This window comes from Spodoptera frugiperda, chromosome 13 (genome assembly GCF_023101765.2).
Source record: "Spodoptera frugiperda isolate SF20-4 chromosome 13, AGI-APGP_CSIRO_Sfru_2.0, whole genome shotgun sequence".
NCBI lineage: Eukaryota > Metazoa > Arthropoda > Insecta > Lepidoptera > Noctuidae > Spodoptera > Spodoptera frugiperda.
This window is the reverse complement of record NC_064224.1, coordinates 8,227,360-8,245,088: the sequence shown is the minus strand read 5'-3', so window position 1 is coordinate 8,245,088 and position 17,729 is coordinate 8,227,360. Positions and strand designations below refer to the sequence as shown.

The window sequence follows — 17,729 nt, the reverse complement described above, 5'->3', positions numbered from 1 at the left end:
GTAATAGGGGATGAGCTTCTTGCCATATACCTTATGATGAAAAAAGATTTAGATATGATACACCTAATCTAATGTAACAAAGGCGAGCGCCAAGTAACCCAAAGAGCTAATGACCCTTACAGCGGTTGCTAGGCAACGGACTCAGTCTACCTACTCGCAATTAGGCTAGACTCAGCCTCGTATTACGTAATTGGACTTAGAAAGTCGAAATCTTTATCCAAGATATAATAATATGATGCAAGAAAGGTGATATTAGCTAATCATTATTTTAATAAGTGCTACAATAAGTTTGTATGTTACGATTGTATGCCTAAATTTTGATATATCTTATAAGAAAAGTAGAGTATTTTGAAATGGTTATCCATGTTTATTATTTAAATTAAATTTGAAAACAAAGAAACGAAGATTATTTAGAAATAATTTAGAAATCGACACATCTTTTTTTCTTTACGTACATACAATGAAACGGCCATTCCTTCATCTTTCTTCCCGCTACTTAATTATTTTAAATACCAACAAATTGTGTCTAGTTCATTACCAACATTACACCAATCCACTAAACACTACTCTACAAACAAAATTACCCAACCTAACAACAAAACTCCCCCCTCCCCACCACAAAATTTAGATTCACGAAAAACAAAAACAAACTGGTAACAAAAGACATACAGACGGCCGACGGGTCCGATTTTGAACGGAACGTCGGACACTCGTCCCGACCGATCTGTTTCACTCACTTAGCACCCCCCCACCACCCCCCTATTGATTTTATTCGCCCCACTTTCAAACGACACACCACCCACTCATTTTAAACGTGGGTGTAGACAATAGAAACGAAATTTTTCTTCGGTTTTTTTTCTTAATTTCGTAAGATTTTTTTTTGTTGGTGATTAGGTTATTTTGATAGTGAAGTTTTAGTAGTAGATGTGTCTTGGTAGTGTTAGTTTATAATTAGATGTAGGCACAAGACGTTTACGCCTTTTGATCTGCAAATTCTAAGATCTGTTAGACAGAAGTACGTATATACAATGTAAGGACCCACTTTTCTCAGGTAATGTTATGTCAAAGTCGAACAATTTATTCCAATTAAAACATAAATAGGTACTTTTGAAATATCAACAAATAAAGAAATAAATTATAGTCTGTCAGTCTGTCCGTCAATGAAGCTAGGTGCTCGTTCCAAAACGTAGATTTAAATGGAGAAGAATGAGAAAGTAACTCCATATGAATCCCATCACTCCCATGTAAGAGTAACTGAGTTTTATGCCGTCATCATGCCAAATTTCAGACTCCGAGCTATCACTAAAAATATAAAAAAAACCCTTCACCTGATCTTTGAATCAAACCCGAGACATAATAAGTACTATCTACCAAACTAATTTATCTCTGGAACTAACCAATACAGAAATCAGGAGTCTATAATTAAAATGCTAGCAAGACCTTGATAGCTAAAATTATTCCACACTGGTGACGTATTTGATCTAATCAGTCTAAACACATGGTTTGTGCCTAGAAATAGACCTAAATATAATAACATGCGTATCACATTATACAGTAATTATGTGTATGTATGTATGTTTAGTGTTATGCATTCCAAAGACGTCCAAATAGTTTTGGAATCCCTTGAGGTGCGAGGTCAATGCAGCACGCATTCAAAACTGCTCCATTGAAAGGATATTTTAAACAGAACTGCATTCTAACGCAAACTAAATCTCATCAAGTATATTTTTCGTGAGACCTACTAAATTGATTATTATGTTATCGGCTTACGAGCAATTTCAATAACCTATCTATCTGTAGATTTGCTTACTGGAGATACAATTTTGACATGAACTCTGTACAACATGATGTGTCAAGTGTGTGAGTGTATACGGAGTTACGGGTTTACCGGGGCTCTGGCTCGAAAAGCAGGAGTAGGAACGGGGTGGTTTTTAATCAGTAAGAGTCTGACACTCCCTCTCGCCTTGCCCTGGCGAGAGAAGTCATTGGATAATGTTCCCAACTGAAAAAAAGTGTGTGTGTGTGAACTACTTATTCTCACTAACTTTTATAACTATCACTACCTTTCTTCCATCGTCATCATTACCACCCAGAAGAACGTCCACTGCTGAACGAAAACCTCCACTTAAAATAGACATATTAAGAGTATAATCTCAACGCAAGCCAATCGCAGCAAGTTCACCAAACATTAAAACAGAAAATGCCACCCGTCTCTCATAGCCTCATTGTCTATTAAGACGAACTCAAGACCGTGTAAATTAGTAAAACCGCTAAATTAATCACTCTTCTAGAAGACAAATACTCTACTCTCTACTACTAATAAACAAACAACAATCTTCTTAAATAGCTCCTAAAGTAACTCTCAGCAAGTAAAACGGTATCAAAACAAAAGGGTCTCCATTTACTTGTTCGATCTTAGCAGCAGAGTCGTTAGTTCGGCGTCGCAGCCTCGATCGAACAAAATCAATACAATACGAGTGTTTTTAACGTGTTCGTCCGTCTGTACGTGTAGATGTAGCTACGGAGTAGGAGCAACAGTTAGTGTACAGGGGACGGGTGTTTTCGATGTTCAGGGGTTGTTTTGGAAGGTGATTTTAGGATCTAAAGGTCTTTTGGAATGAGAAAAGTCAGTATAGTATGGTGATAGGAAGTTCTTAACTTCTTATTTTAGTTTAAAGTCATTCTGTAAAAAATTAAGGCATGTGAAAACCATTTCTTTGGTAAGAAACTAAAGAAGAAGAATAGCAGAGGCGTCCCTGTGACGTACAAAAAAGGGACTTTTCTCAATCACTTACTCGTTTAAAATAAAATCTTAAGTGGCACCCCCATCATTACAGCTTCTACCGTGTAAGTATCCTTTTTCTGTTCCTAGACACCTATCACTTAGAGTTCCGGCTCGAAAAGCAAGATTAGAAACGGGGTGGTATATAGACAAAAAAAGTCTGACACTACCTCTTGCCTCATCTAAGTCTGGAAAAGTCAAGTTTTTAATGAGTCGGGAAAATATCACCCCCTCAAAAAAAGACACCTATCACTTTTATCAGATCCAAAAATACAGAAAATGTCGAAAATAAACTCTAAATTCCACACGATACTTTATAATATAATCACTAATTACCATACCACACCATACGTCTAACAACACACAAAACAAACTGCCTCCATTTTGTCTCCATTCTCTATTTTGTGTGACAAAAAGTGGCAGCACTGTAGTATTTGGCCGTTTCGAAATGCGTAAAACAAAACGTGTTTCACGCTCAAGCTGTTTGGCGCACGTCTCGTCATTGAAAATTAATTAGACCTAGTTTTGCCCCATTACCATTTCTCCAATGTCTGCCCCCAAGGTTGCCCTGTTTGTTTCACATACAATTATAATCTATTTCAATACTTATACCATCGTTTTATCTTACTTGTTTTCCTTAAGAACTTTGAGATTGTAATTTTTTTGTCGTACAATTTTGGCGAAACTCTGATTAAACTAAATTCACAAATACTTTGCCGTAAGTATTTGCCCTGGACTTACCCATCTATACCCTAAGAATGTCAATAGGTTATCAGACGAATTACTACAGAGTGTTTAGTGACTGTTCAGATTTCAATCGATTATCTTTTTCCACCTTTCGATATGATTTGGTAAGATTCTTTGAATTCAAATCAAAGAACGGGTCAAAAGATTTTAATCTAAAAGAAATCGACTTACAATACTGTCCAAAAGCTTTATCTAGTCCATCACAAATTCCGGAGCTGCGGATTACCTAGTGATTTTACCAGGGCTCCAACTCGAAAAGCAGGAGTAGGAACAGGATGGTTTTAGTCGGGGAGAATCTGACAATCCCACTCGCCTCACCCAAAGCGAGAGAAGTCAGTGAATAATTTTCTCCTCTTAAAAAAACATTAACAAATTAGACTACATTACTGTCAATCACAAAGAGAACAATAATAGTGAAATTATGTCCATTGGATTCCTTTAAAAAACTATAAACATTAAAGTCATGCGAAAACATCGCTTTTTAATCAATTCAGCACTTGTCCCTATTCCCATGGTAGTCGTAGACTTATAAAAAAGGTAATGCTCGATCGATTATCGAATTAAATTAAATTTTTATACGATACTAGTTTTATAATGCGACTTTTTATATTCTGCTTTGTTTACGTTTTAGTGGGCTTGGGATTAGCGCTTTGTCAATCTACATCACAACTACTACAAAGCCATAAGATTCAAGTTGCTTTTTTTCAAAAGATTTTTTTGATAAGGAAGGCTTTTTTCAGTAGTTGAATATCATAACTTTTGCGATGCCACTCAGTCTAGTTATCTCTTTTGTTTATCCAGAAATTGTGATTTGAGCAATTGATGTAACTGATGTAAGCAATCACCGCGCATAGACAACCGAAACACCAAAGGCGCTACAAGTGCGTGGCGGAACTTTTGGAGATTAGGAATTTAAGGGTTGTTGGGGAAACGAAGATTGGGAAGATTGGGAAGGGGAGTAATTGGGCCTCCGGAAACCTCACTCACGTTTTACGTCGGTTTTTTGTGAGGCATGGTTCTCCCACACTTAAAATTAATTTTATTTTGTTTATTTATCTGGCATAATGAATATTAGTTATAATCACCACCATACTTATTTTTCGACTAAGAGAAAAAGTCTTGATTCATGTAGTCATGTCCCATCCACCAATAACGCAAGCAAACTTTTCTTAACAATATCACTAGTCTCATCTTTACATACTCAATGAATCCAGATAAAACCAGTTCCATGGTACATGCATAAGAAGTAAATTATGAAAGCAAGATCCAGATCAATATAGATCAATAAAATTCAAAGGCTGGCCATAGGATATCATGTTCTAGCCTTCTAGGTCAGAAATGTAGGTCTCATGCAAATCCTATGCAATCATACACATTAATGTTATTCTAATATTTATTGGGGATAAAACCGTATTGACGTGGTTTGTCAATGACGTCAGAGGTTTCTTATTCCCCGAAGGCTATATGGAGATTTGTTGTTGACTCAGTTTTTCGTTAATCTTCTTGTTTTTCCTGCTCTTCAACAGGTATGGTGACGTATTCTTCTTACATACTCCCGTATGAATCATCATTCTTTTATCGACTCTTCTCTCTTCCATATACTTCTTCACACAATCTATCATTTCTTCTGGGACCATCCTCTTCCTCTTCATGTATCTATCTTAAGTTACTTTTACTGTAAGTAGCTCTCCAAATTCTGTAAGGTCCAGGTGCTGTTCACCATTAACTTGTATGACCAGGTTCATTAATATGATTGACTTAATGTCCTATGGCCCTATTTGGGGCTGAGGGCGTCCATAGAAGTCCTCTATCGCGACCGGTCTTGAGCTTCTCGCTTCAACTCGCTCCACGTCATTCTGATGCCCACCTCTTCTCCCAACACTAATTGACACCAGGTTTGACGGGGTCGACCACGCTTCCTTTTCCCCTGAGGATTCCAATCCAAGGCTTGCTTGGGTATGTGATCGGGACCTCTTCGGAGTGTGTGGCCAATCCATCCCCACATTCGGCGTTTGATCTGGCGGTCGATCGGGTACTCGTGGCATTTCTCCAGTAGGTCTATGTTGGAGATGGTCTCGGGCCAGTAAATTCCAAGAATGCGACGTAAGCAGCGGTTAATGAAAACTTGGATCTTGCGGGTCATTAATGTGATGGAAGCCAATAACTATGATGGTGAGGATGACACAGTCGGTTCACTCTGTGGTTAGAGTATTCCACAAAGGTCTAATTGAATTCCTTTGCACTGAGCAGGTCGTTGCACAAAAATATCGATAAAGATAGAGCTAAGCTAGTAATTACTTCCTTCGAACATCGGAAACAAAGAAAACAATTCGTTTATACATTATTTAAGTTGCACTTCCATGGGAAACGGCATGTGATGTACGAGGCAAAGTGACCGCTGTGGCCATAGAGCTCATGTGGACTAGATGTCGCAGGCTATTTGGTTTAGGGTATGCAATGATGTCTTCAGCATAAGGTTATTGAAGATTATGCAATACCAGAAGAGTTGTAAGATTTGTTTTTTGGTATAAGCCGGTAAACGCCTGAGGACACCCGAAACATCAGAGGCGTTACATGTGCGTTGTCGGCCTTTTGGGGGTTAGGAATTTAAGGTTTGTTGGGGAATCGAGGATTGGGAAGATTGGGAAGGGGAATAATTGGGCCTCCGGTAACCTCAGTCACACAACGCAAGCGTTGTTTCACGTCGGTTTTCTGTGAGGCTGTGATACCACTCCGGTCAAGCCGGCCCATTCGTGAAGAGGTACAGGTCTTTTAGTTTTTACTTTTAGTTCATAAAAAATATAGATAATTACAAATATCTTCAATAACTAATCAATTAAGGCTTATTGGAGTTTTCCCCGTAGCCTTGCTAAATGTCTTTCAGTCTCAAGGTGGTAATAAATAAAGATGACAGTTCCATTATTAAAAATCGTAAAATTATTTTAAGTGCATCATTTGAAGACTGATTTTAAAGATGGTGTCTTGGTCTTGGGCATCGTTCTGGAACTTTATAAATAGGAATTAAGTGCCTATAATGACTTAACAGGTTATTGAAGCTTATTGGGTCTATGATGGTAGACTCATCTGTGCTTACGCTTTGGACAATTTCTTGTTTCTTTCTTTCATTCGATCAATAGGTATCGTCGCCATTCCAGACCAAATTGGCCCATTATTGCTACATAATAGTCTTCTCTTCTGTCCGCCATACTTCTCAATTTTGTAAATCCCACATCAATCTGTTTTTGTTTTATATCGAGTAGGGGGTAAACGAGCAGACACGTCACCTGATGGTAAGCTATCAGCGCCGCCTATGGACACCCGCAACACCAGAGGAGTCAAAGGTGAGTTGCTGGTGTTTTAAAAAGGAATGCGCTCTTTTCTTGAAGATTTGAAAGTCGTATCTGTTCGGAAATGCCGCCGACGACAGCTGATTCCATAGTTTTGCTGTGCGAGTTTGGTTTCCAATGATTCTGATGATATGGAACATTGGGTAGATACCAAACGTATTTTTGGACAACCTAGGTTCCTTTTACCAACTCTTTTGGATCACAATTATTAAACTTCAATATATCTAGTATGATTGTATATCTATGTTCCCATTCAACGTGAAGTTTTTAATTATCAAAAACTTGTCTTACGTTTGAGATTCCTTGGAAATTTTCATTGCTATTAGCTGGTATTAGAGGGGGTGATATAGGAGGGAGGGGGAATTAGTTGACATGGTCAAGTGAGTTGGTCCAATCCAAGCCTACAGCTTGGATTTTTTGTCGTGCAAAATGTTACTAGATTTTTCATGCTATAACAATACCTATCAAGTAGAATGTCTTGTTGGTTGAGTGCAAAGAATTAATTATGCTACTTTTCCGTCTTTCGAAGAAGTCTCAACAATAAGTTCGAATATTGTGAATTGTAGGTGGCCAGTTAATAACAAGCCTGGCTTCCATGGCCTTATAACAATTCAGGACATGAGGATAAACTGGAAAAAACATTATATGTGTGTGTGTGTTTCTCTGTCTATGTTGCAGACATTACACTCAATATACCACTAGATTAAAAATCTGACAGGAATCAATGCGAGATTCACCATTGGCCATCTAAAAAACCTCTTAAAACAGCATTTCCATCAATTGGGATCCACAAAAACTCCTGAAGAAGAAAATAATCTCAAACGATATTCCCCAGCGCCTGTACCCGAGGTACACCACCTGTGGCTTCGTAAATTTAGTGTATTTCCATCCCTCTCACACCCACCACGCATCCCTATACCCATCTCTTTCGTTCCTGTTTTCACAAATAAGTTGCATCCGAAAACAAAATAGAAAACCTTTAGTTTCTACAAAGGAGTTTCGTCTTTATTCTTGAAGACGGAGGGGGTAAAATGGCGTGTGGTGTGGTAGAGTGCGAATTCTTTGTCAGACGTACTGAAAGTTTCAGAGCCGTAGGAAATGCACCGAGCTGTATACTCTGATTGTAATATAACGCAATTTAAAATAAATAGGGATGGGTAGTAGTCGATAGAATAGTAGTGTCTTTTTGGGACCATTTCAAGTCTATGTCTTGTTATAGTACCATCATAATATGTGTCATGTTCAATTTCTACCGAAAAAAAGACCTAATTTTTAGTTCTTTAAGAGTCAAAATAGGATAGAAAACAGACTCGGTGTTCTTAATGAGAATTTAGCAATGTTATACTAAGCACCTTTTGTAATAACTATCGTGAGACATACTAAAGTAACTAAAAAGATTATAAAACTACGTTTAAAAAACCGACTTCAAAAACCATAAAATAAAAACGCAAGTTTTAAGGTTGCTTTTCCACCAGAGATGTGCTATGCTACGTTGCTGTGGATGCGTTTGGTTTCCACCAATCATATTCATTGATAGACATAGCTTAGTTGCACTGATGGAAATGGACTCAGCTAAGCTAAGTTTTTCATATTGAAAGATGCGTGCCATGTATGGCTTCCCTGCGCATCTACCTCACACATCTACATAGCTTAGTATGAGTGGAAACGGTCACATAGTTTAACACCTTAGCTATAGCATCTTCGTAGCATAGCTACATAGCACATCTCTAGTGGAAAAGCATCCTTAAACCTATGAACCAAAATGACCTTTTTAAACCTGTAATAACTAGAGAAAGTGCATTCAATTTGACCTTTTAGCCCTCTATAACATCATAACTAACATTAAAATTTAGAAATTACCAATTACGACTAGTATTTACTTTTAACGTCTATCATAAAGTCTATTACTATCAAATGTGGACTCTATACCTTTGGAATAAGAGTAGTTATTGTGTATCAAAAGAAATGTTAATCTCATTTAATATGAAATCAAGTTTGGAGCTCTAAAATCTGTAATTTGTATTGAATTATAAATTATGCAATAATGCTTTATATTATACGGAAGTGAACTCTTCCTGTTCAGTCCATTTTTTTCATCATCATCTCACTATTTCTCCCGTCAGGGTGAGGTGAGAGCGAGTGTCAGACTCTTACTGACTAAAAACCATCCCGTTCCTACGCCTGCTTTAAACCGGAGCCCTGGAAATCCCCCTAGGTTGTCCACAGCTCCGGGTCGGGTATCAGCACTACTGGACCCCATCTGTAATTGTCTGGTCTCTGTAAAGGGGATATTCAGTGGAAGTCAAATCAAAACCAGGGTTTTGGTAAATCCCCTGGATTGTCCGCAGCTCCAGATCAGTTATCAGCTCTACTGGGCTCCATCAGGACAGATCGCAGAAGCATAAAATTATACTAGACCCTTACTTTAAACATAAACAAAAGACAAAGATACGACATACAGACCTACACTTTGGTTAAAATATTAATTAAGATATGAATATCGATACGGTAACAACACTATGTCGGTAACCGGGTAGCATTTCATCGGTAAACTGCTGTTCTGCCGGCTTAATCTTTAAACGAGTTTGTACCAATTCACATTCCGAGTCGTAGTCGTAGCGTCCGAAATATTATTCTCTCTGTTTTGGTTTTAAAAATTGTGGAAGAGTGTGTTGAATGGGCCGGCTCGGCCGGAGTGATACCACGGCCTTATAGAAAACCGACGTGAAACAACGCTTGCATTGTGTGAGTGAGGTTACCGGAGGTCCAAAATAATCCCTCTCCCCAATATTCTTTATCCTCAATTCCACATCAACCCTTAAATTCCTAATCCCCAAAAGAAAAAGTTAATGATCTTATGTGTCTTGTGGTGTCAATGAAGTAAAATACATTACAATCCCTCTGCTCTTACTGTGGGTGTCGAGCCAACTAAAAGACTACACATCAAAAACGAACAGACGGATCATCTGATGGTAAGCAATCAATGCCGCCCATGGACACTCGTAACTCCAGAAGTGTTACAAGTGCGTTGCTGGTCTTTTAGGGGTTAGGACTTCAAGAGTTGTTAAGGAATCAGGGATTAGGAAGATTGGGACATGGGTCTCCGGTAACCTCACACAGCGAAACACAACGCAAGCGTTGTTTCACGTCGATTTTCTGTGAGGCCGTGGTATCACTCCTATCGAGCCGGCACATTCGTGCCGAAGCATGGCTCTCCCACACTTACAAAGATAGTTTTTAATGCCCTTGTGGTGTCTCACACAAAACTAAAGTCTTAATAATTTCGTAAAAACTATACTACCTATAAGTGTTATATACAATTTACAAATTACAGATTCTCTGGCGACTCTCAAGTTTCTAAGGGCATGGGTTATGCTTTCACTAGACGTGGTTGGCCCATACCCGTTATGGGTACAAAATATTTTGTTATTATATGCTCAGTACGTACCTCGCTTGGGAAAATTGTTAGAAGTGGAATTTAGATAGGCATTTGGGATTATTTGGTGTACACTTGATGATTCTTAGGTTTCCTAGAAAAAAGTATATTGGTCAATGGTCACTATGATTATTATTTTGACGAGTGTCCTAACTGCTGACTAAAGGGCTTTATGTGTGATAGGGACCGGGCAGCAGCACTTTCTGGCAAACCAGATCCTTTTAAATTGCGATCTTCAACCTGCTAGGCGTGAATATTGTGGATCTTATGTAACATTAGGTGATCCATAGTCCAGCAGTGTGAATTTTCTGTCTTATAAATGACTAGATATACATATACTCATAATAACAAGACATTATGGGTGCTTTTCCTCTAGAGATGTGCTATGTAGCTTCGTAATGAAAATGTTATAGCTAAAGCTGTGTAAACTATGACAGCTTCCACTGATACTAAGCTTTGTAGCTGAACGAGGAAGATATTGATAGTACGGAAACCATCCATAGCACGCATCTTTCTATATATAAAGAACTTAGCTGTAAAAAAAAATAGGAATCCAAACGCATCCACTGCAACGTAGCATAGCACATCTCTGGTGGAAAAGCATCCTATAACAGAGAGACGAGACAACTAAATTATGAGTAAACTATTACTCAAAGAAACAACAGCATAGCGTAAAAATATATGACAACAAGCTCTTATTATACGCACAATAACTACACAAATTAATCAATTTAATTCCAGTACAAAATGCATTATATAAAACATAGAATTACACAGACTATTTCTAGCCAACTAGATTCAGTACAAAACTCATTTAGTTCAGCTTTTTATCATCACACTTATCTCCCGCACTGCTGATAAGCAAGATATATAACAAAATGGCCGAATGGTATCTATCATAGTAACAATCATTGGCCTAGACGATTCACTAGGAAGCTACGCGCCAGTTTTGACATTGCGCATGACCTTGCTCCGAGCGCCGCGATTGGTCGAATTTCCAACATGGCCACCGGCGTCAGCGCAGCCAGTGTCATTGTTTCTGTTAATTAGATGACCGGTTTCGTACGTTTTTCAAACGATTACAAATTTGTATTTATTATTATAGTTGTTGCTACTGTTCGATTTATTTGCATTGAAATTGTCGTGACTCGTGTTTGTGTTTCATTGGGTTTTGAATTTAGAATTTTTATTTATTTTTCTGTTATGGTGTCTTGGTACTTATGTTTCCTTTATTTGTTCTATAAAAGAGGTTTGTTTATATTCATTTGGAGGCGGAAGAGCCTATTGGTATCAATAGGTGATTGTGGCCATAAGTAAACAGATGACCTCACCTCTCACCATAGGTACATGACTGACATTCATTTTGTTGACAATTTCTTCATGGTGGACATTTTTATTCAGTTCTTGCTAAGCTACTAAGCTTAGCTTATTAAAGAAGATAATTTAGCGGCTAAATTCAGCAAAAAGCACTTAGCTATTTCAAAAAACGTGTTTTAGGAAATAAAATTACATATCCACTTACCCTAATTTTCACATCAAATGTTTATTTAAAAATGTCGTCAGTTTGTGTAATTGTGGTTTTCATAATCCAATACATTTAAAGAAGCTCGTATTTCACGCCTTTGTATATCTTTGAGAGTAAACAGACGTGAAATCTCACCAATCGTCGAATTCCCAATAATCCTCAAGTTCCCAATTCTCCGCACTTGTAACACCTCTGTTTTGGGTGTCCACGGGCGGTGGCTATTGCTGTGATCCGTCTGCTCGTTTACCAGCTTATACTATAAAAAATGTCCCCACACACTCTGTGACTGTCCACTGCTGGAATACAGGCCTTTTCAACAATAGCTCGTGATAGTCCTCTATAGGCCTCCTTTATTCCTTTATTTCCGTAAATACCGGCTTATACCATAAAAATAACTACAAAAAATGTTATTTAAGAGCCTACTTAACAACAGTTATGTTATAAATCCCATATAACACTGACCATCACAACGACTATCTACCCAATTAATTATTCCGGCCCACAGCTAGACAAACTCATTGGCCCAAGTTTATTTTTTATAGTATTCTAGAGAGATAAGTACTTGGTTTATGTATAGTTGGAGACTTCAAACTTTGCGATTAAAGAAGTAGGTGCCTAGTAGTTTTAATCGTTAATTTAACATTTAGTTTTTTTAACTGGATTTCGTAACTGGTTTTTTGTTTGTATTATGTCGGTTTATACTTTATTTTACCCATTAGTTTGTATATTTGGTTCTATCAAAGAAGTTTTGAGGTGTTGTCAAAAGTAAATAGGTTTTGTAAGGTTGTGTCGGTTATCCAATAAAAAAAGTACCTAATACTCATTTTTGTTTGTTAGACAAAAGAAGCCAATTCTTCATTCTTTCATTAATTATTTAAAATGACAGCTTGATACACCATCAACATCACAACTTTGATCACTTTGTCATCTTTTAAAATCAAAAACATTATAATCACCTCCCCTCCAAAAACTTAAGAAATTAACCACAACCAACCAATTTAACCAACCACAAAAAATATTCACAAAAATTAATCCCAACTTTTCCACAACCGGGGACCAAAAAAAAAACCATCAACCAACCTGAAAGCTAAAGGAATGATATTTTAATATTATTCGCGAGAGCAAACTTGTAAATGTTTTGAATTTCTGAGAGATACGCTGCTTGGCCATCAAAGGACAACTTAAGATAAATGCAGTGAGACGTTATCTCAGTAGGAAATTAGTGGAAGCAATGAAAACATTTTTATTACTCTACTAGCTTCTGCCAGTGACTTTGCCTGCATTACTGTGGGATAAAAAGTGTCCTATCACCTAAGTCAACTCATAAGGCTGACTAAAATTGAAATTGAAAATTGGTATACAAACAGGGTATGCCCTATACCTTGTAAGTTTTGACGGACAGCAAGACTAAGGGTAGTTTTCCACCAAAGATGGGCTATGTAGCTCTGCTACGATGTAATAGGTAAGCTGTAATGTGCAGCTTAAGTATGCGATGTATCGATAGTAGGGAGGGATATTTCTATATAAAAATATGGCTTAACTAAATGCGTTTCCACCAATGCTAAGCTATGGTTACCAATGCATAAATGATTGGTGGAGGCCAAACGCATCTACAGCAACGTAGCACAGCAAAATCACCCTAATTATACGACCATGGTGTTCCAATAAACCAGTACCTATCTATAAAGACATTCAACTACTTAACAACCACTTAAACCATGTTTAAAAGAAGCAAACACTACAACTAAAGACAATAGACCATAAGGAAGGCTATAATCGTAACTCAAGTGGATTCAAATACTGCAACATTATTGCGAAGTCGAAAAAAAGGAAAATCCAACCTGAAATATGGTTAGAGTTAGTTTATTGGTTGTCATCACGAATCGACGAGAGGTCGACTGACCAGAGGTTGCTTAATTACTCATTAAACTCATTATGGCTACTTAGGGGGTAATACTTTGTAAGAAATTATAGAAATATCGGCTGGAGTTGGTGATGAATGTAGTAGAACAGGACTTTTATTTTACTATTTATGTAGATTTGTATTTGATAGATGTGTAAGATAACAAAGAGATTGATGTTTGTAATGAAACAAAGATCAATTAACTGCGGGAGAGCCATGCTTCAAGGTGCTCCGTGCGAGAATCGAACCCGCTACACTTTGCATGGCAGCCAGTTGCCCAGCACCAAACGTAACTACAGTCTATCATCATCATGTCAATCATGAGACGTCTTTTGCAGAATCCCCAATGACTTCCAAATCGATTACTACATAATAATTATTTTAATCATCTGACAAAAAAGACATCTTCTATTTCAAACACATAACCAAATTTAAATTTCTCTCCTATCAAGCGTCATCACATCCCAAACTCCTTTATCTTTCATATCACTCACACATTCTATCCATCCTTACATTAGTCGCCTCTCGTTTCATCCATCTATTCTTTAAAACGCTCCCTTTGTCACGAGTCACCAAAAAGCGACAATAGCGTAGATATAAGACTGACTTAGTTTTAGAGCTGAGAAACATCAGCACATAAGGCGATAAACACGCCTTGTGGTAAAAATAAGATTACATTTTCTCTAGACACCTACAAAATAGTCTTAGTTAAAATTGGGACATGATAACGCAAGATAACATGTTTGAAATGAGTAAAAAAGAGACCAGTCTCGAGATTAATCTCACCACAATCTCCCACTTGGAACAGACAAGAAATAATCCTCATACTCCTAAAAGCATAAGATCCATACATTCTAATCTCCCCTTTGTCTTAAACGAAAAACACACCAATACACAATTTTAAACCTTAAACTCTAAACAATTCAGTGCAATATCAAAATATATGGAATAATTAAAGTAAAGGTACCTCTAGTATAATAAGGCAAAAAACTGCACGAAAAATTGATAAGGGGAGGTAGTGATAACGGGTGCATTCTCCCCCCCTACTATCGATCGGGGGCGAACCACCCCGGGTGTATAAGTATAAAAAGCGTAACAAATTTTCGTCTTAAGAAAAGGAAAAGAAAAAATGTATACACCCACCCCTGAGGGGTGAGTTCGCCCCCCCTAAATGGGGAGGATGCATTTTTCTCGTGGTCCCTCTCTCTCTTTCTATCCATAAGATGTTACAAAGCTTTCTTTGTTGTACATCGGTTAATTAGATTTTTGGTCGGAGTTGCTTGTTATGATTTTTGGTCCACGTTTCGTAATGGGAAGCATTTTGTTTTAATTCCATCTTGTTTCTACTTACCATGTATTGATTTCTTGTCCACACCAGTAATGTATGCGTGTATTATAAAGATGCAATACGTTTTCTTTTTTGTTTAGTCTCTCAACCAATCGTAAGGAACGTCTTTAAGCTGATCGATAGACTCCCCCGGCTTGTGTGTTCATTAGGAACTACATTAAAATAATTGGTTAAAATAAAACTCGTATGAATACATTTTCTTTATTATTAATTGAGTTTTGTATCTAACGTCGATTTATTTGTTTTAGAATGTAATTGGAATATGTTTTCTTGAGTCGGAAAGAAGTTTTTATTTATCTTTACGTTGTCTAATTTCATAATAATTAGTAAAGGATTAGCAGCAGATATACTTAAGTTTGACGTAAGTTCCAAATACCTGAGTGTAGCACAATACTTCAGGCTCAATTTTTGGCTAAAACAACATACTATTAAATGCCTATGTCAAGACTTAAAAAATCAATTACAAATTACAACCTATCTCAATTCTAAGATGCTTATTAAACAGTAGCTAACACCACAAGTCCTGCTAACCTTCCAAGTATATTATAGCATACTTATAACCACCCAAAATAGTTCTGAAACCATATGTTTTATAGTGCCACAGATGTCTAGTGCCATAGTGCCATATAGCCACAATGCCGGCGTAAAATAGTAACCTACATTGGCCGCCACAGTGCCCTGTTGGCGACACAAAATGTGCCAGATAGTGTTTTGTTATTGGGGTAGGCCTATAGTCAGCTAATAGAAGTCTTAAAGCTAATATAATGATGAGTACCATGTGTGATAGTCTTAGGAATTAGTTTGTCTTGTCGGTTTCGAGTAAAGGGTTCGGCAGAAGGCTTTTTTTTACATTTAATAGGTCGACGTTTGGCCGCTATCTCGCCTGATGGTAAGTGATGATGCGGCCTACGATGGAGCACGTCTGCCCATAAGCAACCTATTCACTCGGGCCTTGAAGACACTCAGGTTATACCCATCAGGAAACACAGACTCCGGCAAGGAGTTAGTCAGCCTTGTATTGCGTTTGATTTTGTGTAAGTATGTTGTTAGATAATAGACTCTACAACTGTTTTATTGTGGTTGCAAGTTGACTGTTGGAAACGATGTGTTGGGTTGATTTTTCTGGTTAATTTAAGGTTTTTTTTTTGTATTTTTGACTGTAACATTAACAATGTTTTTTTTTTTGATGGTGAATGTTAAATTGTAATACCTCGGGTGTTTCAAGTGTTCTTTTGGGCGGCGGCGAATGCTGACCATCAGGTGATCCATCCGCACGTTTACAGGCTTATACCAGAAAAAAATGTAGTTTGGAAAATATGATTATGTTCATGGACATGGTCATTCATGGACATGGTTAAATCTAGAAAAAACCTAGGTTTACTAAATGCACACTACTGTCTATCTTCTCAATAAATATGTGGCGTGATGTTATATTACGTGTAAAGACAAAACAAATCGTAATATTACACACGGAAGCATGAGTAACACACAATAAATATACCTGTTGAGATAAGTCACAGATTTGATTCCTGTTCCAGGCAAGTTGCCAAGCGGGTCAAGAGTGAAGGACTTGTGTATATTTCATAGTAGGTTAGTGAGTAACTGATTTGTAACAATGTAATATGGTGGATTGTATTTTGATATCATATTTAACTATTTTTATTCGCGTTTTTGAAAGGACAATTGAATAAGGTAGGTGACTAATTTTTATTTTGATGTCCGTTTTGTAGAATATTTTAAAATATTAGACACTTATTTTTTATTTTCTTACAGAAACAAATACTTTCGAAGATATATTGATTTGAAATATTGCGTAAAGTCTCGTCTAGGTAAGTACGTAGAAATGACGGATTTGCTCCCACTCCTAAACTTTGATTTGTTTTATGTAAGTATTGTTGTCTTGTAGGACAAACTAAAAAAAATACTCTTGATTTGATTAGTAATCTGTGCTAATAAACTTGTTATATAATTTTGACCTTTATTTGCATTTAAATAAGTTTTATTTTCGATCAAAATTTCATGAGTTATAACTTTTTTAAATATTTCATGTCTACTTAGTATTTGGATATAACATAGAGTGTTAGAATTTTAAATGCACACCTAATCTTTCGGTGAATAAAAAAGTAAGCGAATTCCAATTTCAGATCCATTGTGAATATTAATTAGAAATTTTCACAATATGTTATTAAGTTGAACACTAACATAAGCTTACAGAGCTAAGCACACACAAATAAGTATACAGACCGCTTAATATCCCGGTACACGGTGAAATATTCACAAGTAACCACAAAATTCAATTTGTAGTCAGAAACCCCGTTTCTCCTCAGTCTGAGAGCAGAATGAAAACACTTCGGGAGACTAAAAAAAAACGGGGAGGTTGGGGTGTTTTGTACGAGGAATTAAATACGGGTGGAAGGGGGCAAGAAAAGTGGGAAGACGCCGGATGATTAATTATTAGTCTGTGTGTGTTACGTCCGAAGATAGGGGGCGTTAGTGTGAGGCTGCCCCTAAGGGGGGTCGATATGTTTTTATTAATTACATTGATTCATTATCTTTCCTATAGCTTAAGTTTATGTTGCTATGCTATCTAATTACTAAGGAATATTATTAATTATTTCCAGATAAAGATGGCTTCCTTTGT

The 17,729-nt window shown here is 37.1% G+C and overlaps 1 protein-coding gene and 1 long non-coding RNA gene across 3 annotated transcripts in view; one reads left to right on the top strand and one right to left on the bottom strand.

The window, feature by feature from the left end:
• The window catches only part of LOC118270242 (mushroom body large-type Kenyon cell-specific protein 1), a 195,365-nt gene that overhangs the window by 32,343 nt on the left and 145,293 nt on the right, over positions 1 to 17,729 (top strand). The window lies entirely within an intron of this gene.
• LOC126911323 (uncharacterized) overlaps positions 15,963 to 17,729 on the bottom strand; it is a 60,544-nt gene continuing 58,777 nt past the window's right edge. Inside the window, exon 2 of the long non-coding RNA XR_007705840.1 lies at positions 15,963 to 16,025. This is a non-coding gene — a long non-coding RNA (uncharacterized LOC126911323). The remainder of the gene's footprint in view (positions 16,026 to 17,729) is intronic.